At 34.2% G+C, this 25,190-nt stretch overlaps 1 protein-coding gene across 3 annotated transcripts in view; it reads left to right on the top strand.

The window, feature by feature from the left end:
* The first annotated feature begins 2,833 nt into the window (after positions 1–2,833).
* mAChR-B (muscarinic acetylcholine receptor) overlaps positions 2,834–25,190 on the top strand; it is an 89,678-nt gene continuing 67,321 nt past the window's right edge. For 2 of the 3 annotated variants that reach the window (XM_036356811.2, XM_036356809.2), the window contains exons 1-2: positions 2,834–3,033; positions 5,850–6,464. The gene's annotated coding sequence lies outside the window, so the exon portion shown is untranslated. Of the gene's footprint in view, positions 3,034–5,686; positions 6,465–25,190 lie in introns of those variants that run through there. The other variant, XM_036356810.2, reaches the window with a different exon arrangement.

The following is a 25,190-nucleotide window of genomic DNA, read 5'->3' as shown; positions in this document are numbered from 1 at the left end:
ATAATGTATATATGCACATACCCACACACATGTATAAACTAGTTTTGCTGTGGAAAACACACCTGAAGCGTAAAGTGTTCTTGGCTTCGCAATAATCCTTTAATTACAAGCACTTGAGCATTTGAATGCTTATTTGTTTGTGTGTGTGGTTGTGGGTAAGTACAAGAAATGGCAGGCACTTAACCGTTACATGCGGTGCCAGTGGCTCGATGTATGATATCTACTAAATTAATATGAAATGAAAAATAAACTAGAGTAATGCAGTAGGGGGCAATTAAAGTACGGCAATCATACGACCCTCTACGAAGAGAAAAAAAAGTTAACCGCAACAGTGAAGAAAATAAAAAAAGCAGAAGGAAACGGAAAACGGTAACGACTGGCTCTTACGATATTAGGAAACACTACGGACAATGAGGGTAGACTTAGAGATAGACAGCTTAGTTCTACTATTCCTACAAAGTCTAAAAGTATATTTTTAATATCCCTGCAACATGCTGCTATCGAGTATAATAGTTTTGTATGCCCGATGGTTTTTCCTGTCAGCCAGCTGTAACTTTAGTAAAATCGGACCAGTACCACGCCCAGTAAACGTAATTAAACGAAAATCTATAAAGTGCCATAACTAAGCACTAAATTAAGATATAAAACTGTAATTTGGCACAGAGGATCACAGTAGCAAGAGACACCTGTGGTCTAAAAATATTGAATAAATGGGCATAGCCTCGCTTTCTAATAGCTTTAATATATATATCTCCTAACCTTCTAAAGCTACAATAACCAAATGATAATAATAAACCCCTTTAGCACCATTACCAACACCGTGAAAATGGATGAAATCGGATGATAACCCTGTCCACTCAATATTTAACGGTACTGTTAAAAACTACAAAAAGTCAGATATATCAATAAATAAGTACGTCAGAGACATAAAATTGAAAACCCATATCTCTGGACCAACTCAACCGACATCGACCAAATTTGTTACATAAATCCCCAAACATTATTTAATTTGCAGAATATGGAAAGGGTATTTTCCTTCGGTAATACGCCGTAGTTGCAAAGCGTTCTGGTCAGTCAACGCATGTAAAATTTTAAACGCCTTTCTCTCGAAGCAGCTTTTGTTTTTTGGTTTTTATTATTCAAATCGGGTGGTTATGAATTGGGGCATGTTTCCGCTTAAAATTGTCACCGTAGCTTGACGCTGATATTATTTAATAAACTAAATACGATTATCAGTAAAGAAATCGTTCCTTTTTTTAACTTTTTATATATTTTTTGTTCAAAAGTTTAATATTCTTCACAAATTCGTAATTTTGCGAAAAACCTACAGCAAGTTAAGCATTTTCGTACTGCACTTGTACAATTTTTGTTAATTAGGAACGCGTTTTTTTTTTGTTTGCTTCATATATTACGATTTCGTAGAATCACTGTCGCTCGGAAGAACCCTCTTGAAAAAGGTGATTCCGAAAACCGGTCCAGGTAAGCGCCATTTTATATCCAAATTTCAATTAAAAAAAATTGTTTTTCACTTAAGTAGACATTTCACAAAGTTCTAAGCAAAGAAATTCGATTTCTCTTTCAGGACTTCCAGACAATATTATATAAATTAAGCCTTTTTGAGCGATCCCCTTAGCCTACCTCTTAAGGAGACCCATAGTAGCTTCGCTCGAAAATTTTTTGTATATATTTTGGCTTTCGCTCTTCTCGAGCTACTGTCGTATGTGTTACCAGCCTGTGTCATGGTAAAGCAAATCTCTTTTGTTTTTGCTATTGTCAGCACACCTGACTGACAAGGCATCGGTGCAATCACGCTTATCGATTTGCCAATTGTTGCACACAGCAGTTTGAAAATGGAAACACATTTGTACATGCACACCTGTGTATGAGCGCGCCCCGTAATTTGAAGGCTAAATAAAGCAATGCAAAGGAAGTCTGCACACCCGCGGGCAGCGCAGTGGTTTTGCAGATTTCCTTCGTACGAGGCATGCAATGCGCACATTGTCAGGCGCAACATTTGAATTTACGCAACTAGCACAATCAAGTTGCAAAAATGTATAAGAGCGGCAAAACAACTACTTAAGTGCACACATATGTATGTAGATATACATATACAGTCAGTTATTCGAATGTGTGTAAACAAGTACAGACAAGTAATTGCGAAAGCAACAATCACAAATCGCTTGTGGGAGAAAAATACCAACAACTGTTGTCTGAATTCTTTTTGCACGGGATACGTAACAACAACAACAAAAACAACGCAATGGGAATAGCATATGCCGCTAACGCCACGCCAGGCGAAAGATGCAGCATGGAAGAGTAACAATTAGCGCTTGCAATATTTATGTACATATGCGTATGAATATATGTATGCATATGTATGTGTTTGCATGAAAAGCTAAGGTAATGCTGAGAGAGTTGCATTTATTGAGAGACACAGATAAACAGGCACACACACAAAGAAAATCACACTGTCTGCTTACTTTCAACAACAAGCGAGTGTTGCAATAACAAAAACAACAACAATAATAATTTAGCCATCAACAAAACACGTGCGTACACAATCAAAATATTGTCGGCAGCATTTTCGAAATGAACGTTAAGCATCCTGAAGCAAGAGACGCACATACAAATGTATATAAGCTCGGCTGCCGAAGGCGCATATTGAGCGCTTGCGCTTTGCGTTTTCAAACTTACAAATCACGTTTACGATATTAGCTGACGTAGGCAACATAGTGCACACACACAGTGTGAAATTGCAGAAGAAAGCCTTGGTCTGCAGTGGCAGCAGTCAAGAGCCAACAGTTGCGCGCAATCTTTGCACAGTCCGATCTTTCGTGGCAGCGCGGCAGCTGGTTGGGTCTTTCGGTATCCACAGCAAAGGTGTCCTTTAGGCGCTAGCAGCTTAAACAGTCCACGTTAGTCCGTTGGGCTGTACGCACGTGTCCGCTTCTGCTGCGCTCTTGATGTGATTTAGCTTTGGTGAAAAAACACTTACAAAAAAAAGCAAGAGTGGTTAACTTTGAAATGTATATGGTTGGTCAAGTTATAAAAATGCATTAAGTCTTAAAATAGCAAAGCAAACGCCCTTAATAGTGCTCGCTAGCGAGAGAGTGCGCGCGGTTCGTGTAACAGCATTGACGTTAAATTAATGAGTGATTTAAAAAATTTTTTAATATAATTTACGATTATGTATTTTTAACAAAATAAATATTTAAAAAAAATATATAACATAATCAAAAAATTATACAAACATATATAAATAAAATATTCCGGCGAACAATAATATTGGTTTTATGGATTAATTGACATATTTTTAAAAGATTAAAAAAATCTAAAAAATTATAAATTTTTATTTTAAATGCAAAGAAAAGTTTAAAAATAAAATTTTTACTGAAAAACAGCCAAAAACAACACTGGTTGAAGAATTCTTTATATATTATCTTTAAATAGTTTGAAATTTATTTGGATCTCTTAGTTGCAAATTTAGTTAATCAGAAAAAGGAGGACTTGAAATAAAAATAATTTTTATTAAATATTATTTCCAAATTATGAACAATTTTAAACTTCAAGAAGTTTTTGTATACACCTAATATAATTTTATTTTTTTTAATATAATATTTGCTTCCTTTCGTTATCATCAACGGGCTGGGTCTGTAATACAGTCCATGTTATAAAATAAAAATTATTGAGGATGATACTATAACGAGAATGTAAAGTATCAGAATAGAAGTATAATAATTACTACTTTGGATTTTTTTAAATACAAAATCTTTTAATTTTTTGAAATCAGCGTGATCTCCGACGGCGCGCTACAAAACCAAAGTCCTCGACTGCTGCATTCTTAACCGTATGAAAATACGTAAAATTTATATTATAAGATATTGCCCGTAAATGATACATGAATAAACGTTAAAAATATCAAACATTGACAAAGTTGTGGCGCTCTAAAAAAATTGCTTTTTACGCAAAAATTTGGCCTCCCAAAACCATTAGGCCATTGTGTAGAATATTATATACAGAATCTACAGAAAATTGTTTACAGTGATCGAATAATTTGTTTCTGACTAATTAGTCTAGCAAATTTGAAAAATGTAGTTTTAAGAAAAACGCGTTTAAAAACTAATCTTAAATATTGTAGTTTTTGATTTACAGTCTTCAGTTCAGCCAGCACTGAGCGTCAAGATTTTAGAAGGCTGTAACTCAACATGTCTTTCTTTTAATATCGGCGGAAGACACAGACAGCGCGCCGGGAGAGGAAAAAAAATTTACTCCAATTCACCACGATATTTGTAAAAAAAAAAAATGGTTACTACTTTTTCCAACTTTTCGCATATAAAATTATAATAAAATTTTCGCATTTGTTCAAGTAATAATTGTTGATATAAAATTGTATGAACATTGAATTATATAAAATGCATTTAGGCTAGGTTCTATGGCTGATTCCCAAGGTAGGAATTGCACAAGGACTGACTATCCAGTACCAAGAAAAACTACTTTCGTTGGAAATACTTGTACAATGTCTACAAAAGTATTTAACTTTTCATATATCTGGTTTATTGTTTTACACGATACATTTTATTTAATCGTCATATGAAATTATTTTTCCAAAATTGGCGGACTTGTAAAAATATGTTAAATTTTTACCATAAAAATGAGCACGCTTTTAAAAATAGTTGCATTAAATTTACCAGAAATGTCAATGTAAAAGTAAAGTAAAAATTTTACGCGGAGCCGAGCGATTCCAAAAATTTGGTACAGCTTCGCGAAAAACGTTTTAAAGTTTTGCTTGCTAAATTAAACTGACCAAAACGCTACAACACTACAGTAGATTGGACAAGGAACAATTGTGCTTTCGCTAGTCTACTGAGTAGGAAAAACATTTATCACCCTAAGTGTAGTTAAGGGGTTACATGGGATTCATCGAGCAAAATATGACAAATTTTCAATAATTGTTTTTTCATATCAAATATTTTTATTTAGTTTTTTCATTTGCAATCTATCTTAATAACATTCAGCAAAGTTGAGGAAGTTTTTGTGAAAATTTCTCGACGTTATGGTGTTTTTTTAAATACTTGTAATTGAACAAACAAATCCTACGTTCAAGGCGTTGTAAATTATATCTCGAGGACCTGTGTAAAATTTCATTAGGATCGGTTAAGTAAATCGCGTGAAATCTTGACAACCGACTCAAAAACAGTTACGAAAAAAACGCGTATCAAGTTTTATGTGGCCAAACTCGAGCGCGCAACTTTTCAAGCTGTATTTCCAAAACTATTATTCGGATCAACTGCAGCATTTACAACAATATTCTAGAGATGTAATATAACTAAAAAGACAATTAAAAAAATCGATTGTTTGAAGTAACCCCTTAAACAAAAAATTTTAGTGGTCCTAGACTTGCCTAACACCTTAAGAGATTCTTGTAAGAATCAATTAAAATATTAAAATTAATTGACCAAAGTTAATACTTTGATGCCAATAGGATTAAAGTTACATAACTGTTACCAAATTTGGTAGTCTTTTAAGTTTTTACCGTATACCAATTGTGAAATGAAATAACAAATATTTACCTATCTCGAAATTATGTACTAAATAGATTTTAAAATATTTGTATGCGATACTTACAAGTAGATATGACATGAATATAATTGAAGTAAATTATTATTATTTTTTTTCGTTTTTGTAATTAAAGCCAACCGGTTATCGGCGTTAATCGAACCAGCAAATGGATTTTCAAAAACAAAACAAAAATACCTCAAAATTATTGTTTACTAAACCACATTACTCACATTTTATAACAGCTGAAATATATTTCAAAGTAAAGAAAGTCTCTCTTATAAATATTCCAGTTACTCAGACTGTGACTTGTTTTTATTAACTGAATTTCGTCGACAAACAAATTGACTGCAATTAATTTCCAATTTGAATTTCAATCGAATTACATTGTATTCTTTCGCCATTAAAAAATCATCAATTGTGTTAGTGTACGTGTGTATGTGCTGTGCTCGCTTCGTGACACGGTGCATCGGCTGTGTGGCGGTGGCAATCAGCGCGACGTGGCGGCAAACACGTGTCTGCAATAGAGCGACTGCACACAGCTGTAACAAATAACAACAACCAACAGCTGACATAAGTGTTCATGCTTTTGTGGCTTGTCTATGTGAGCGCGTTCGTGAAAGTGTGTGTATGTGTATGTGCGGCCGTTGCGCGGAATTTGTATCCGATTTCGCAGTAAGCAGCTGATGTTCGAGCGCGCCAACAAGTGAGCCAGACAAATAGAGCCAATCACACAGTGCACAACAACAACAAGCTGGAAAGCGGATGTGGAAATCAGCAGTATATTCAGAATTTATTGCTTGTGAGAAAAACGGATGAAAAAGCAGAAAAATTAATAGAATAACAATCCTTCAAGCTCGAATTATGCAACTGACTTTGGAAGCAACATCCTCCAGCGTGTTATGCGGGTAAGTGAATAAAGTGTATAAAGTAGCTGCATCCGCTGTTAGAAATTTTATTGCACCGGAAGTAAGCGCTTAGCGCTAATTGATTGCTAAAAGCAAATGGAATGTAAACAGAATGAATGCGTACTGAAGTTGAGTGCTGACGTGCGATGCACATCGTTCCCATCTCGTAAGTGTGGGCTCGCTGTAGAGCTTATAAGCAGAGGCAAATGATGAAATGCCAATTTGAAATTAATAACTAGTTAGTATGACTTGTAGGCACAAATCATGTGGCAAAAGTCAGTTTAAATATTTCAATTATCATTCGAATTTTAGGTGCAAAATTTTTTTTTTAATTTCTATAATTATCAGGTTTATATAATTGCTCACAATAATTTTAAAAATAAATATTTTTTTAAATTAAAAATTTTCTAATTATACCAAAAAAAAAAGCTTTCCACAATGGTACAGAGAAGTGGCTAAGTGCAAATTTTGTACGAACAATGTATAAATTATTTGCTGATGTGGTTATATACTTGTATTACGGTGGGTCAAAAAAATTTATGTTTTTTTTTGCTTGGTACTGTAAAAAATTGGTTGATAGATATTGAATTATTCTATCTGATAATAAAAAAAGTAGAGAACTATAGGGCGAAGGACTTTCCCGTTACTATTAGGACCACATACTTGGAGAGAATTTCTTAGTGGTGTCTAAAAACCAATTTTTCGGAGTATCAAGCAAAAAACAAAGTAACTATGATTGAAGAGTATATTTAGAACTCTTTAAACCAACTAAAAGTAAAAGTTTTTGTTTAACAACTCTTGTGGAATTATGTCACAGAAAAGTTTTTTTCATTTTAATATTCGGCTGCGATTATCTCCCCTACAGCGCAATTCAATTCTCTTTTGCTATACAACTTCAGTTCACTTACCATATTGTGCATTTTAATTATTTATTTGAGTCTGCCGTACCTTGAAATTTTTCCAACTTTCCTGCCTCAGCCAATGTCTGTGCTACCGCTTGTTACTTCTGCTTATTCTACTTGTTGTTTCATCTTTTAAGTCTCTGCGTCTTTGAGTGGAATACTTGAGAATGTTGTGTCTTCTAATCAAATCTTCATTAACTTCAAATTTTTAACGAGTGCTCTGCTCAAATAAAAATTTCCGCCTCTCAACGTTAAACCCCACATACACAAAGACACAAAGAATTTCGGGAAACCACAGCAAAATCTCAATTCAAACGTGATCATACAAAAGCAACAGAAACTGCTAAAGAGAAACTAGGGATAAGACATGACATAAAGGACTCTTTATAGAACAATTTGGTTATTATATTAAAAAACGCTGAATGATGAACGGACTTTTGCTAATGCCTTAAATAGCCGCCACTTAGATGCTATGAAAACTGCTGACCTTGTAATGGTGACCCCGAAATATATCCGAGTGCTAAAGGTAAATTTTATTGCAACTTTATTATATTTGTGTGTATGTACCTAAAGTGATAAAAGTAGGGATAATTGAGTAAAAACGAAAATCTGCGTATATGCAAGAATTCTTGTTGTCCTATTTGTTGCATAGAGTTATATGTATGCCTGCAACTGTATCATACATGTGTTGATGGAGTATAGCAAGCTTGTTTATCTATAATATTTCGTTTTCATTATTGTTGTTTAGACAGTGCAAAAGCTAATGTAAGGTTATTGCTTCGTACACATGGCTTAACGTACCGGAAAATTTTAAATACAAATACAGACATCGATTGGGGCGTTGGGACGCACATTTGTGCAAGGAAAAACAAGCAGAAAAGGGAAAATATGGAAATGGAAAAAAATTTGTTTCAGGCTTTGGTGCTGTGCTTGCCTACTCAGCATATAAAAGAGTGCGCATCATTGTGTTACATGTACTACATATCCTCTTGTATTAGGGTGGTCTAATACATACAGATATATATTCGAAAGTATTAAAAAGCGTTTAATATATTGACGATTATTATTAGTCATCTGCTTACGCAATTCTGAAAGGATTTATTTTTAAAAACACTTTTTTAATTGGAAATAATTTTTGCTTAAAATATTTTTACCATATAAATTAATAACTAATTTCAATTTTTTAATTATTACTATTATTTTTGCTAAATATTTTTATAGAAAATTATTATTATGTTATTTCAAGGCAAATTTTGTTTAGTAATGATTTTGTTCAGCAAATTGCCACATTTGGGACGAAGAGCAACCAGAAGAAACTCAAGAGCTGTCTTTTCAGCTAGAAAAAGCAACGGGCCGGTGGAATCATCGGTCCATATTTCTTCAAAAATGATGCCGGTGATATCATTCCGAGATGATAACCGACTGTTTGGATTTTCTGTGTAGTTTTCTTAAAAAATGTAGAGAATCTCGAAATGGGTCACGCTTTACTATATAAATGATCAACGTGACGAGCTGAGTCAATTTAGTGATGACCGTCTCTCTGTTTGTTCGTCTGTATGTTCGTCCTTAGTTTTCAAAATATCGATCTCAATTTATTTCTCACCATGAAGCTGCGCATTTGTAGTATGGAAAGCTTTTGTATTATCTTGTCAAATATAATATAATATAATCTTCAAGAAATTTGGCATGCATTATTATTTAAAGCAATGATGAATTTTCGAAGAAATTGTTCAGATGGGATAACTATAGCATATAGCTGCCATACAAACTGACCGATTAAAGTTCTTGTAAGGAACATTTGTAATTATTATATTCGATTTTCATAATAATTTCTTGTACAATTGTCTACAAAATTACCTCCAAAAATTTTTAATTTGAAGAAGATAATAATTTTTTTAAAATTTACGATTATTGTTACCCTGTCTTTTAATAAAAACGTGACACAGTGCAGAGAAATAAATAGTTGTAACACATTGTAAAAAAAATTTCGAAATCTACCAAGGTGTCTCTAAATCTGCCATACTCATCATTTGCTCGCTTTATATGAAAATCAAAATTTTATACGCCATATATTTTAGTGAAAAGGCAAAATTTTAACCCTTAATACACACACTCGCATCTACTAGCGCATACATTTTGCCGTCTTTGCATTTATGTTGGGAAACATATGCTTACCAGCCACACAAGCGGTGCACATCATTCACATACACACTCTTTTACATACATACATAAGGCTGCGAATTTGTATACGTGAGTAAACAGCATCCTTAGTCGCCTCGCAGCTCATTAAACTCATATTTTATGTGATTTTGTTAGCCAAGCAACAAATATACATGTATAGAGCTCCATCAATTGTACCTATACCTATGCGCACAGCTTGGCATGGGCGCAGTTAATTTGAGTCTGGGTCCATGAACGCGCAATTTCATGGAGGAGATAATCAATAAATTTGATACGAAATAAAATCGATATGGTTAAAAATATATAGCCCCATGCTAAAAGTATACCACTTCCTACTCTATCAAAGCCATACACACCCAACTCACGGCCATGTAGCTTATGCTGTGCAGTGGCAACGGGCTTCATATGCTGTGTAAACGCTGGTGCGCAGCTTGTGATGAATGCTTTAATTTGCAACAGCCTTGATTTATTCGATACACATAATGCTGACGGTCAGCACGTGGCAACCCAGTCGCTTCCATTGGTTAGCCATGACGTATACGTAACTTATTGTAAACAAATGTAGCCGTGCGCCTTCTATTGAAACGCATCGCGATTGTCATTTCAAGCACGCCACTTTCTTAAGATTAATGGAAGAGGAAGAGTAAGAAAATAACATAACATTAGTCAACAAAAAATGAAAAAGCTTATGCGAAGTTCTCGTAAAACGAAGCTCAGAAAAAAAGTAGAAAAAGAAAATGGAATTTTGTAGCCAAAAACGAACAACAAATAAACATACTATATATATTTATATAATATATAGCGCTTCACTCCGTTCATGAAACACCACCAAAAACCGTGCTGCGAATTAAATTGCAATTTTTTTGATTAAATTTGCTTTGTTCACGCACACACATTTATATACGATATGTTGTCATTTTGTATTAATAAACATTCAAGGCGAACGCGGTGGTAATTACAAGTGCATATACCTAAGCACACATACGTGCAGTCATAATGGGAATGAACTGGTAAATAATGCAAAGACAAATAGTGTGATGAGGTCTCAAAGGTTGTGTTAAAAAAGCAACTATTAGATTATCGATTAATGTTTATGAAGTCGTAGCGCTTTGAGCATTGTGGTGTGTTTACTAAAATTTGCCCACACTACACACACATATATAGCCATCAAACCATAAAATGTGGAAAGTCATCTACTATAGTAAAAAGGTAAGGAAACCGCTGTGGAAGCTAACATTCAACAGCATTTGAACATCACAAACAGAGCAAACTTTTATAAAAGCAAATATTAATATAGCTTAGTCAAGAGAGAGAGAGAATATTAGAGAGAGATTTTCATAGCGCTAATTACACTTTTTAAATTACTCAAATATTTTTATTCTCAGAGTGTTTCTGTTAGCAGAGCATATTCGTTTTGCGTTTTATTGCCACTATATTCTTAAATATCTTAAATAAAGTTTTTTATGTTTTGATATTTAAGTTCAAAGACTGAAGAAATTTCAATATATTTTCCTACGATTGTTCGCTGCTATATTTGGATGGGTTGAAATAAGAAAAAGTTGAAACGTTGCCATCTGGTTTTGCTTTTTAATTTCATAAAACTAAAAGTAATTTTTGTAAAAGGTTGCTATTTGTTTAAAATATATACATAATGAGAGTTATGATGAATTTTAGGAAGGCTTGAAATTGATACAATGACATAAAGTTATATGCAAATTTTGTACGTCAACTTTTTCGATGACAATTAATTTTGTTCAAAGTATACAGCTTTGAGTTTTATAGTTTTCGATGTTGCATGAACGATAATTTGATATAAAACTGTAACATACTAACAGATAACCGCAACAAAATACATGAAAAGGTTTTTTTTTTTTTTTTTATGTCAGGCCGGCCATATTTCTTCAGCTTTTCTGACGCCTTTTACCGAAATGCACACCCTTTATTTAGTTGACAGTTAACTATAATGAGATGTGTTTTATTTAATACATATAAAAGATACTTTCATATTTATCGGCCATTTTTTGACAATATCACCCTGTTATGAGCCAACATAAATGCAGTTAATCAATCCCTGATTTTAATTAGTATTCCTTAGTTATCACAATTAAACCATGAAATACGCTAACCGATGTCAAGAAAAAATCAAATTTTTAACGTACAAAAAATAAGTGTGTTGTTTTCCTAATCGCTCATTCCTGTTTCACAGTTTACGACACACCCCGTTGTAAACCAATAATAGTTGAGGCATTTATTCATTAGTGTCGCAATTAACAATTATTTATACAGATAACGATTTTTGCTATTGGAATTAATCCCTACGATAATCAATACGATATTCTTGCTTAAGAACCATGTTCCGAAAATTTACTTTTGGAATAAGAAAAGTTCAACGGGCGCATTGGCAAGCTACAACCATCAGTTCGTTGATTTAAAGTTTCAAAAATGTTTTTCTATTTAACTAAATTGTTAAAAATTCACTCCTTGTTGGGTCTTCCTTGAAGGCTTATAAATGTTTTAAGTGAGCTCTGAACAACTAATGGATTTTTATATTTTGCTATTGCACCACAGAAATGTAGCTCACTGAAAGCAAAGTGAAATTTTTTGCACTTAATGAAATTATGGTCATTGCTGACACTATTTAGGAGTATTTGCAATAGTGCTTGTCGTTTTGCAGCAAAACTCACTGAAGTAGTTCAAAACAATATATGTAGGTATATATAATAGTGATAACTGTCATCTACATTACATGAAGTAAAATCAGAAAGTTTATGCGCTGCCAGAGGCGTTGCGCTTGTGGACAACTGAATAGTTGTTAACTGATTTTGGTGTTGTTGTTATAGTAGTGTGTAATGTTAGCCTTTCGGGCGTAATTAAAGTCTACAGCATAAGGTCAGCATATTCATGTTTGTGTCGTTGACAAGTCAATGCCCGCAGCGGTTGTGAAAAGTGCAAAATACTGTTAAACTAAACAAATAACTTCAAGCAACTGTCAGCTATCAATGTAACCGCCTACATTTGAATACATCCATATGAGCAACTTATTTCATTTTAACCTCGACAAAATGTGTCTGCATAGAGTATTAGCATAAAATATGTATGTGTTGATGTTTATGTTGTAAAGTCAGCTTTGGAAAACTTTGTGTGAAGTAACGGTCGTAGGCTAAAATATTTGTGTGCGGTCAATTTATGTAAACCGTACTATCTTATAAACGTTTTGTTACGTTACTCATACGCCATGTTGTTCTGGCTTTCATTATAATTATTTGAATATAGAGTTGCAAATAATATAAACGCTGGTAGATAATGTAAAACTATTTCGAATTAAACTTAATAAAATATTTTCATATTCCTTGTTACATAATTCAAGATCCTGGAAACGTGCGATTTTATAAATCAGAATTTTCTTACCTCAAACTATTCAGTAATTCGATAATATTTTTAAATTGATATCGAATTGTCTGTCTGTCCGTTTATGCGGGGCCGTCCATTATATAAAGGATTGTTATAACATTCCTACGTCACAGTAGAAATCGTACTGCAACCACGCCTACTACCTATGTAAAAAAACTTTAAATTACATCGTATTTTTTGACTTTTCAGTATTCAAATCAAGCGCCAATAAATTTATCGGCATACAACTTAGTCAAAATAGTGCCACTAATTTATGCCATTTTTTACCAAAAATATCGGTCAATGTGTGAGACATATAATTGAAATTAGGAAAGTATGCTTACCAGTTAATAGTATGTCTGTATGTAAAAAATTGGTTAAATCGGGTAAGTATATCTCTTAGCCCCCATATACATAATAGAAAAATTTTCGAACTTCCAGCTGACTTTATACCCCGCATAACGGCCAATTTGTGAGTTATCTTAATTAAATTGGGTAAGCATGTTTTTTTCTCCTAACGCTGCATCTCTGTGCTCAAAATGGATAAAATCGGGTGGAACTTGTCTTAGCCCCACATAACTAATATCAGGATTTTCAAAGATCTTATTGACTTTACACCTTATATATTGGTGATGATATGTGAGGTACATAAATGAAACTCAGAGAGCAACTGTTTCTGTTAATAATATGCAGTGATGCCAAAAATATATTAAATCGAGTCAATATTTCACCGACCTTCCATATACCTAAAAAACGATTTTCAAACTTATACTGTATTTTTATATATCGGCCAATACGAGAGTTACTCAGTACAAAATCAACAATAATTGGTGTTGTCGAAAACATTTTAAGCCAGAAATTTGAAAGGAGTGCTGCTGCATCATGTGAATATCTTTTCCGTTTCAGATTTCTTAGATTCAAAAAAGTTGAGCCTAAAATTCAATCGCTTTACATTTGTATCTAAAATGTTTTAACTAGTATACCCAATAAAAACTGTAACCGGCTTGTTTGATAAATTATAAGAAAGCTTTTTTCTTCAGCTCTCTTTTCAATTTATTTGCATTCTCATTCCTAGAAAATGCCACTTTCTTCTTCTTTGTGCTCTCTGTAAAGATCTTACTATTTTGACATATTATTTCAAAAATATCTTTAAAATTGGTTATTGCCTGCTAGCTGGTTTGCTAAGGTTTAGAAAATATAGTAATAAAGAAAATGTTCAATATAACGGTATTTTAACGTTTGCTACTTCATTGCCTTGTAATAATTTATCCGAGAAACAAAAGGATAGACTACTAATTTCAATTTGCTTAATAATGCATACACTTTTAAGGTCAGATCCTTTTTGGATTGCTTTTAAATACCCTGAACGTGGGAGCCTCTATGAAATATATACATAAATTATCAGCATTATGAACTGAGTAGATTTAGCAATGGCCGTCTGTCTTTATATATGCGAAGTAGTCTCTCAGTAACTTAGCTATCGTTCTGAATTTTTGGACCTCTCCTTTACTAACTAAGGAGCTGCTCATTTGTCGGAACGTCCGATACCGGACCACTGTAACATATAGCTGCCATACAAACTGAATGATCGGATCAATGTCCAAAAAGATATTGTATACCGGAGTTTAAGCTTTATAGCAGAAGATTGGAGAGGTACGCCATAAATATGTGGATGAAATGGTTGTAAGCAATGTGTAAGTTTTTTTATTGCATCTACTTATTCTTCTGGTTGGGCTTGGTTCATGGCAATAATCACTACAAATAATACGTAGGCACCGATAACCGAAATCACCAACAGTACGCAGCGACAAACGTTGTAAATAAAATTGAAGAACGAGATTACTTGAAATTTTGTGTTTCCAATGGAACCACGGCTGCGGAATCGTTGAAAATGTTACAGAAGTGATTTGGGCAGTTTACTTTATCACGAAAGCAAGTAGTTGCATGGCACATATCATTCAGTAAAGGTCGTGGAGTCATAGAAAACTTGCCTCATGCAGTCGTCCATCGACCTATTTTAATGTTGATAATATCGACAAAGTAAAAGAAACAGTGGTGGAAAATCATTGTGTTGACATCAAAGAGATAGCAAAAAATCTCAACATCTCATTTGGATCGACTCAACACATTTTGGTTATAAAGCGTGGCAATGCTAGACTAGTACCAAAAACTGCAATCTTCTGCAAAAACGAAGTCGAGTAAAATCGCAAAACAACAATCTAGCAAATGGCGCTCCATAAAGGAGTTGTAACCGAAAACACCACAAATTGTAGACGGCAATGAAGGCCACGCCAACCGAAGCTTATAACAGGTATATAGAAATTTTGATGTCGTCGGCATATCTTTACTTGCTCAAGAGCCTATTTAGAAAGCGGTAATAACGATTTGTATTAAAATAGGTGAATATGTGTTAGCTCAGTTCATCCATCAAATAATATGATTCTCAATCATCAATTTGAGCTTGAAAAACATCACATTTACTAGCCGAGCATGGACCATCCTTACTTGTTTCTTAAACAGCCTAAGTATCCGCTTATTTTAGTCTTTTTTTTATTGACATATTTGAATTCGGCTGCAAATCCTTAATACGTAGGTTGTCTTTTATATTTTGGGATTTAGCAACCTTAGTACTCAAAACGTCTTGATATACTAACGCTATTTGTGTTGTTTACAGTAACTTAAAATATTCACCTTAACCATAACACTAGAACAACGCAGAACAGAAAATTGTGTGTCCTGCACAACCATTTGTTTGCCAGTTGTCTTTTAAAGAAAACCAACCGCCGAAAACGTATGACTCTTCACCAAGACAATGCGAGCTTTCACACATCGACTGAAACAACTGCATTTTTGAGAACTCAAGACATCGATTTGATTAGTCATCTACCTTATAGTCCTAACTTGGCACCGAATGATTTCTTTTTTTTCCCGTACGTAAAAGATAAGCTAAGAGGACAACGTTTATCGAAACCTGAAGAGGTGATTGATGCGTTCAGAACGCATTTTTTTGGAGATACCTCAATCAGAGTGGCAAAAGTGGTTCGACAATGACCGTATGCAAAAGTGTATAGGTCTTAAGGGAGAAGATTTTGAAAAACAATAAAGCGATGTTCGATGATTAAAATTATTTTTTGTTCTCTAATCCCGAAATATAAAATGCAACCCGTATATAGCTATTTACAATGTTAGCGTGTCGAAACATTTCATAAAATATTAAGTCAACTCACGCACGCTGTGGCACATGCAGACTCTAAGACAGCGAAGAGGCACGCCCATGACCGCAATGAATTTTGGGAAAAAATGGCAAGCCCTAAGCAGACTTCATAATCAAACAGTAGCAATAAAGTAATCGAGCTTTCGGCTAAATTGTTTGGCAAGCCTACATTTCAACTGGCTCCCCCACTAACCCATTAGGCAACCCAAATAAACAACTGCAACTATAAACCGCCTGGGCTCAACTGCTTGCCACGTGAAGACATTGCGAGTCGCATGCAGACAGCCGAAAATCTAATCTGCTAGAGTATTTACTTGTACGTTATGTGCCATTTCTTGTTCGTCTTTATTCCACGAATGTTGCGTGTAAACATTAACTCTCCCCCTCTTTACACCTCCGAACTATTTTCCAGACCACACACACCTCAATGCTGAGTGCAAAAGCCTGTGCAACGCACAATCGCTCTCTGATTTCACCACAAATACTTTCGGCACCGGCAGCCGCATGATGTGTGGCATTTCCGTTGCCTGGCGGTGTTAACTGCGTGTCGCACCCTTCCGGCGGCTGTGGCATGCAACCAAATATAAACAAACGTCGCTGACGGCATGTCACATACATATTTATTATGCTTGTAACTGTGTGTATGTGTGTGTGCAACCACACTACCAGCCTTGCAGCGACTGCGGCGTTTACAGCACGAACAGCATAAGACTACCGCCAGGCATTCGTTTGGTTACAGTTACAGTTGGTCGGAGTTGCGTTGCGTTATCATCATCAATGGCATTAAGCGTAATAAAGTAGTACCAACCAGGGCGTCGAAAGAGCCGTTATAACGGGCGGGGTGTTGAAAGTTGCAATCATTCTCATTGATAAACATCTCCGCCGAATCAGCAACATTTTTATAGTCAATTTGCGTTTCACTTCAATTTACAACAAATATCTACGTGTATGTGTGTGTTTGTAGAAGGAGAGTACGCAGCAGGACGCAAGTGGAAGGATATGCGAAAAATTAAGGAGCCGTCGAAAATGCTGAAATCGCCAAAAGGGGAATACCCACGCATTAAAATGATACTCGAAGTGTGAAAGCGAAGAAGTCGCAGATGGATAAGAGCCAGCAGCAGAAATATTGCCATAGACGGTAACAAGAAAAAGTGAGAAACAAGAAATAAACGTTAACTTCGATTGCAACGAAGCTATAATACCCTTCACATATACAAACCATTCCATACAAGCACCTTATTCTGATCGCTCAGTTTGTATAGCAGCTATATGCTATATTGATCCGATATGAACAATTTCTTCCTAGACAATAATCCATGCCACATTTCTTGAAGATACCTCGTCAAATGAAAACTTTATTCCGAGCGTTCAGTTTGTATGGCATCTATATGCTACAGTCGGTCGATATCGGTGGTTCTGACAAACGAGCAGCTTCTTGGAGAAAAGAGAGCGCGTCCAAAATATCAGATCGGTATCTCAAAAACTGAGGGACTAATTCGTGTATTTACAGACGGACAGACTCAGCTCATCATGCTGATCATTTATATATATTTTATATGGCCTCCGACGTTCGCTTCTAGGTCTGACAAACTTCATGGCAAACTTAATTTACTCTGTTCAGGGTATAAGAATGTTAGTATAGTATATAAAAAAGTCACCTAAAGCTATCAGCTCCATGAGTAATATAACGAAAAACAGTGACGGCGGATAAACACCAATAAAGGATTGCGACAAGTTTCTGGCGTGTCTGCAAACAAAGAGAAGAACGAAGGAAACGCAGAAAAAATAAATAAAAGATAAAAAAAATATACTGAGATCAATCTACTTACAATAGCTACTCCCAGAAAAAGCAAATTTGTGAAAACCCTGAATCCTTTCCTATCCGTTTGTGAATCTTGATGTTTGGGTTTGTAATTCCCATTTTCACTTCTTTATTTAGCGTACAAACAATTGGCACCCTGCTATTACAGCAATACAAATAGAAAATAGGGCGATAGAAAATAGAGCAATAAATGAAATCTGCAACAGCAAAAATATATTCAAAGGCATATATTATGTGAATAAAATTAAATGGCGTTGATAGAAATGCTTACAGTCGCTCAATTGTTTAGAAGGGTAAAGGACTCACCGTAATTTACAATTACAAGGCATAATAAATCCAATTCGATTATTATGTTGTCGTACCGAAGAAGTCAAGTACTATTTTTTGATAAAATCAAATCTAAATTATTTGGCCGGACGTTTCAAGTTGTCAGCGAGAAGGTCGAAAAAGTCGGGAGAGTGAATTTACTGCAAAACAGCGAAATTATATCGCTCGATATTTCTCCCTCTCCACTATTAATGGTTCAAGTATTAATAATAAACTCCTAGATAAATCGCGACCAAATAGAAATAAATCTCTTAGGGCAACTACCCTCGTAGCAGAAATAATAATCTTCTGTCAAAGTGTAGATTATAAATTGCCGGAGCGGTCGACAAATGATGCCGGCCATGTTGCTACAATCAATTGGGAAGGCTTGACTCTAATATTAGCGACTTTTTCGTGCCTCAACGCCAAGATTTTAATGTAGACGAATTTTAGTTCCACCAAGACGGCGCTACTTTGCCATAAAGCCAACGTAACACTTAATTTATTGAAGGCAACTTTCGGTGAGATTCGTGGCCTGTGACGTGGCCTCCAAGAACCCGGCCCCTATTGCTGCAAAAATTTGGTTGAAAATTTGATCTCTCGGCTACAATTTAATCGAGTCAGCTGCGGCGATCACTTTCTCAAAATCATTTTTCAAAAATAATGGCAACCACTTATCTTTGTGATAAAGCTAAATTATTGGCCATCACATTAAATTATATGCGTTTATTTCTACTTGAAAACTACTTGTCTTTACATTATTCCCGTTTTTCTAAATATTTATCAATTTTTTTTCTAAATATATATTCTTATGTCTTATTTAACTCTCGATGAATTTGCCAAAAAGAAGCACGACAAACGGAGAAACAAAATTGACTTTTGATATACACGAACGTAGTTGCGGAAACCTTAAACCCAAAATTTAGTTTCACTAGTCTAAATTTCATAAAGTTCAGTTAAACCATAACAGCAGTAAGCAAATATCGAAATTTATTGTTCCAATGTAACGGTTGATTCTAAAATATATAACTTATGGTTTGGTGTTTTGGGTTGAACTTGGGTCGAACATTAAAATAATTAAATTTATTTTTTTAAATACCAGTTTTGAAGCCCTCTTAAGTATATTTAACCATGGTCTTTATATTTTTTTATTCGTTTGATTTATTTGTATTTTCTATTGTATTTCTGTTTCCTTAATTTTATACTGTTGAAATGGAATTAAGTTAGTATACTAAGCACGCTTTTCTTAGTAAAAATCGATTAATAAAGCTAATAATAGGCGTGATACGCACTATGAACATTCTAGACATTCTATATCAGTAGTATAAAAGAAGAAACAGCATGTCCACCACAGATGTCCAGAACTCAACCACTTTAGAACGAATGTTATTCTGGTGACAAATCAACTTCAATTCCAAGAGTATAAATATAAATTTTTTGGTGAAACCTTGTTGTATTTATATATGCCAGCAATACATTTTTCTTCACAACTTTTTTAGTGTCAAAAGTTCTATTTGCCGCTAAAAAATGTGGCTATTAGAAATTTAACAGCTTTTCGTTTTGTATCGTCTATTTTCGTTCATTCGAAAAGTTCTTAAGAGCTGATTTTTCGACTTTGAGAATGCAATTTAGACCGGTTCAAAACACATGGAATCAAACCATCGTACAACGACTCACATAAGGCAAGAATTGTTTGATCTGACTTACTGAATGCTTTATAACACCCAAATACTTGCGCTGTCGATTTTATAGATATTAAAATAAACGGTAATATAATGTTCAGTGATTTTGAAGTAATAACTCTACTGGAAACACAACATTCTAAAGAAAGTAATTCTATATTTTCTATTATGCGTAAACCGTAGAACAACTCTGTTGAACCACTCGTTATATGTAACCTTCAATGTCTCATAATAGCACGTGATTCATATTTTATGTAAACAAAAGCAAAATGTTGCAACAGACTAAAATATATTTAATCGGCTTAACAAAGCAGTCGATTTTTGTGGGTTCTAAAGCCATAATGACTGATGAATTTATGTGGCAGTGAAAAGGTTCCCTTTTTAAATAAAGCACAAAAAACCGTAATTAAGCAGCATTTGTATTTTAAGCAGCGATTAGCTTTTACATTAAATTATGCTGATAAATTCAAAAGCTGGGTAAAGAGGGCATAAAAATTATTGAAATGCTAATTATACCCTGAACAGGGTATATTAAGTTTGCCACGAAGTTTGTAACACCCAAAAGGAAACGTCAGAGACCCTATTAAATATAAACATACAAGTATATGATCAGCATGTCTGTCTGACCGGCTGTCTGTATATATACGAACTAGTCCGTCAGTTTTTAAGCTATCGATCTGAAATTTTGCACCTGTCCCTTTCTCACTAAGAAGCTGCTCATTTTTCAGAACGACCGATATCGGACCACCATAGCATATATCTGCCATTCAAACTGAACAACCGGAATCAAGTGCTTGTATGGAAAACTCTTTCATTTCACGAGGTGTATTCTCAAAATTAGGCACATGTTATTGTCTAAGGCAAAACTGTAATATCTGGTAAAATGTTTCAGATCAGATCACTATATCATATAGCTGCCATACTAATTAAACAATTGGTACCAGGTTCTTGCAAAGAACCTTTATATTTGTGAAGGGTATTAAAGCTTCGGTGCAACCGAAGTTAACATTTTTTCTTGTTTTTAAATGCGAATGAAAATAGAAAGTAAAATAAAGCAAAACTTTTATTCAACAAAAAAAAAAATATTCCTAAATCAAATCAGAAGAGAAATTTATAAATAGAATGAAATATACTTCTGAAAATAGAACTATATATAACAAAGATGCTACACATATTATATTTGGCATAAGAACTTCTGAAAAAAAGTTGAATAATTTTTGTGACAGCTGCGTGCAGAGAAGGAATATTACAACTTTAATAACTAAATGAGAAAGTTGTCGAAAAAGCCACAAACAGCAAACAAACGCACAAACTTACCACGAAAAACTACTTGACATCCCTTTTCACTCCTTCACAACTCAAAACAAAATGAGCATAAGCGCTTTAAGCTTATGGCTTAAACTGACTCGTACCTTTTCCGGTTTGGATTTGCTTTGTCTTACACCTGCTTTGTCTGCCAGGATGGTCACTTTTTAAATATTACCTAAAAATACACAAATTGGAAAATTATACAATAGTAAAGGTGACAGCTTAGTATGATAGATAGGGTTTATGGATGGATAGAGAAAAGATAGAGTTGTGATTGCTTTACTTCAGTGAAGTTGATTGTGATCAGTATATGTATATATGAATATTTGGTATATATATATGCTCCATATTTTGAAGTTAGCTATGAACCCCTATATGATGTATACACAATATGCCTATACGTCTCAGTTCAGCATTTAACATTTAACAAATTTTAAAGTTTTGAGTTGTAAATATATATTTGTGTACGGTTGATTGCCAAGGTTAAAGACCGCATATTGGTTTCAGTCAACATTATTAAAACGTATTTAGATTTCTTAGAAAAGATTGGTGTTTTACAAAATTAATGAAAGTCTTCGCTTGCGGATGTTCTGGGTGTGTTTAATTGACCGAATTAAGGGTTTGCCCAAAATGTTTGTTTGTGTGTATGTGTGCGTGTGTAGGTGTTTATTATTAGGCTAACATAATAAACTACATCCTAATTTAGTTGAATAAATTTGCAAAGTAATTAAAATTATTTACTCAGGTGAGTGTTAGGTTGGTGCGCAACCTCAACAAGTGAGACCCTTTTTCAATAAGCGAGCTCCTTTGTGCGGTGGCACATTGTTGAACGTTTTGTTGAATATTAATGGGTTATTTAAGGGCTTGCGGTTATGAATAGCAAAGCTACTGAAAGCATCAAATTTTGCATTTCTGTGGCGTTAATACCAATATTTCAAAAACGAGGGAGGCTATGTTGATACCGTGGTGACATAACAACGATGATCTGTATCTGTCTTCAGTCGCTTGAGAGCTAAGGCCTCTGAGATGAAAAACCTCGTAACTTCTCATCAAGCTCAGCGAGTGAACTGTGCTTAGAGAATTTTTGTCGAAAAATGATGTGAATTGAGCTGCCCATCGTATTACTAGTAATTTATTTTGAATTCATCTATCAAATATTTTAAAAAATGAATTAATTAGTTTGTGATTTCAGTTTTCTATAGGATCTTCCAATAGCTAAAATTCGTCAATGTTGTCGACGGTGCTTTAGGGTTTAAAAAAATGAGTATATTAAACACTTAAACTGTTCAACAATTAGCACATATCCGCTTCTCCTTAGGAAGCCGATATCGGACTACTATAGCATATAGCTGCCATACAAAAAACAATCGGAATAAAGTTTTTGTATGGAAAACTCTTTCATTTGACAAGGTATCTTAAAGAAATTAGGCATAGGTTATTGCCTAAGGCAATAGTGCAATCTCCGAAGGAATTGTGCAGATTGTATTACTATAGCATATAGCTATCATACAACCTAAACAATAAAAATATAGTTCTTGTAAGAAATCTTTGACTTTGATTTTTTGAAAAAAAAACAGTCAACTTAATTAAAATATTATAAAAACATTCGCAAGTCCAAATTTTTTGCAAGTAATCCAGTTGAATCTATATTTAACGAACAAAAATTAACTAACTAAATATAAAAAAGTGAGACCACAAGGGCAAATTCACAACGTGAAAATATTATTAATTTAATTATTGCCTTATTTTAGTACAAAAAAAAAGGAATTGAAACATCAAACTAGAAAAAACAGAAAGTAATTTTTCAGCAGAACTTGCCAAATTGAATTAGACAATAATTCCAAGAACAGCCCCATCGAGCTCTCTTATATTGGCCTCGATCGGAACGCACAAAAATTTTGCCTACGCAACATCAAAGCATTCAAATTGCCAAATTCCATAGATAAAGGTTAAGAGAAAAGAAAACACAAATATGCAAAAGTCAATTGGAAAGGGCTTAGAAATCAGAAAAAAATCGCGCATTGAACAAATTTTTGCAACAAAATTGGTATTCGTTTGAGGAAAATATTTTATATGCAAAAATTTATATTTTGGAATTTTGATGCAGACATACTCATATATGATGTTTTCCTATGATGCAGGAGAGCAAGTTTGATGTGTGCAAGCACCTAACAGGTGGGCAAGTCTTTGTTTTCAACATCTGACTTCTGAGAGGTAGGTTTGAAAAACAATACCCACTGGGTACATATTCGAGAAAGTTGATTAATGCGTTGAAAACTTTTGCCAAAACTACAATTTTATAGATATTTTTTCGAATCATACTAAAGCAATGTTGAACACCTGATAATTTCTTAGTATCAACGAAAGGTGTTTTAACACTTTTGGGCTGTTGTCAAAAAATGTCAAGGCGTAAAGTACAAATAATTCCAATGGTTTGTTTCGAATAGCTTTGCTAGTTCCATATTTACAAATTAAAGTTAATATTTATTTTATATATATAAGGGTGTTTCGATAAACATTTAAACTTTAAAGGAAAAACAAAAATGTTTAAATAGTAGTGATTCGGTCCTTATGGACTTGACGCAGAAGTGTTTCAACCTCTTTAATTCGTCTGAAAAATATATTTTCTAGCGGTTTACAAACTAGGCATCCGTGTCGGCGATAAGCATCTCATTTGATTCAAATTTCTTCTTCGTGTGAGCTTTTGAATGTCCGATCGATCGGTTGAATGTTTGGAGGAACACATTTTTCTTCGCTAAATGGTATTTCTGCAATTCGATGTCAAATCGGTCCAAAATTTTTGCATGATAAGGCCTTATGACCGTTTTGCTCTTCTCTCAGTAAGTCGCGGTCATCAAATTTCCGGCCCTTTTCAGAGCATTTTCGCCGGGTGAAGACCATTTTAACAGCTGTTTGGGGGTTCTTTGGTTCTTGATGTATATCAGTGCGGTTGTGCTAATTGTCCAGTATAAGTGAACACTAACAACTATCTCATGCTCAATATTTCGTGCAGCGATCTCTTGTTGTGACAACTGTCTGCGAACCTTCAATCAGCAGTCTTTTAATACTATAATATGAAATTTTGTCACGTTATTCTTTGTAGTAACACAAATGCTCTTGCTTCACAAAAACCGAGGGGTGACTTCATGGAAATCTGTTAAACCAATTCTTATTGGTTATCATCAAAAGACCCGCTTCCGCACACTGTCAAAACAAAAATATGAAGCCAATTCGACTGTAATTTGTACAGTGCTTCTACTGTTATGTAATCCTGCGGTAGTGAACGCCAGCAGGTGGAGAGGCTGAATACATGTCCGACCGCTCTCGTAGTTGTTAAAAGCAAAGCGGTTAAACTGCTAGGGTAAAATTTATTCAGACCCTCGAACTCCAAAAGTTTTTAAGGCGGTATACTCGCATACCGTAATCAGCCGGTACAAGAAAAAGCAAATACATTATAAAAAAGATTTTTATTTTGATTTTTCATCAACTTGCGAGAATAATAAGTAGATATCTTACACGTAAGCTGGCTTTTAATTAATGCTATAGTTTTAAAACTTGTTTACTTTCATCTATTTTAAATCGATTTTAAGTCAAATAAAATTTACCGATTATATTAAAATTTAGCTCTGGACAACTTAGAAAGGCAACATGTCAACCCTCTGTGATTCATTGAATGCAGCTTAAGATATTATATGTAAAAAATACATCACCTTTTAACCTAACCCCATACATCAATGAATTTTTTTTTTTGATGAATTAAACGAACACACAATGGGTTGAGCCTCATTGAAATTCTTTACTCTAGCTTGTAGCGATCTCAGAATAATAAAAACTGTTGTGTAGATAATGTAAAATAAAGTAAATAAAATTTCAATTTGGGTGCTTTTACGATGAATAAATACTAATTATAAGTTGGAGTAC

This window comes from Bactrocera oleae, chromosome 2, assembly GCF_042242935.1.
Source record: "Bactrocera oleae isolate idBacOlea1 chromosome 2, idBacOlea1, whole genome shotgun sequence".
In the NCBI taxonomy this organism is placed as follows: domain Eukaryota; kingdom Metazoa; phylum Arthropoda; class Insecta; order Diptera; family Tephritidae; genus Bactrocera; species Bactrocera oleae.
Note: the sequence above shows the minus strand (reverse complement) of the source record. Positions and strands in the feature narration are given on the sequence as shown.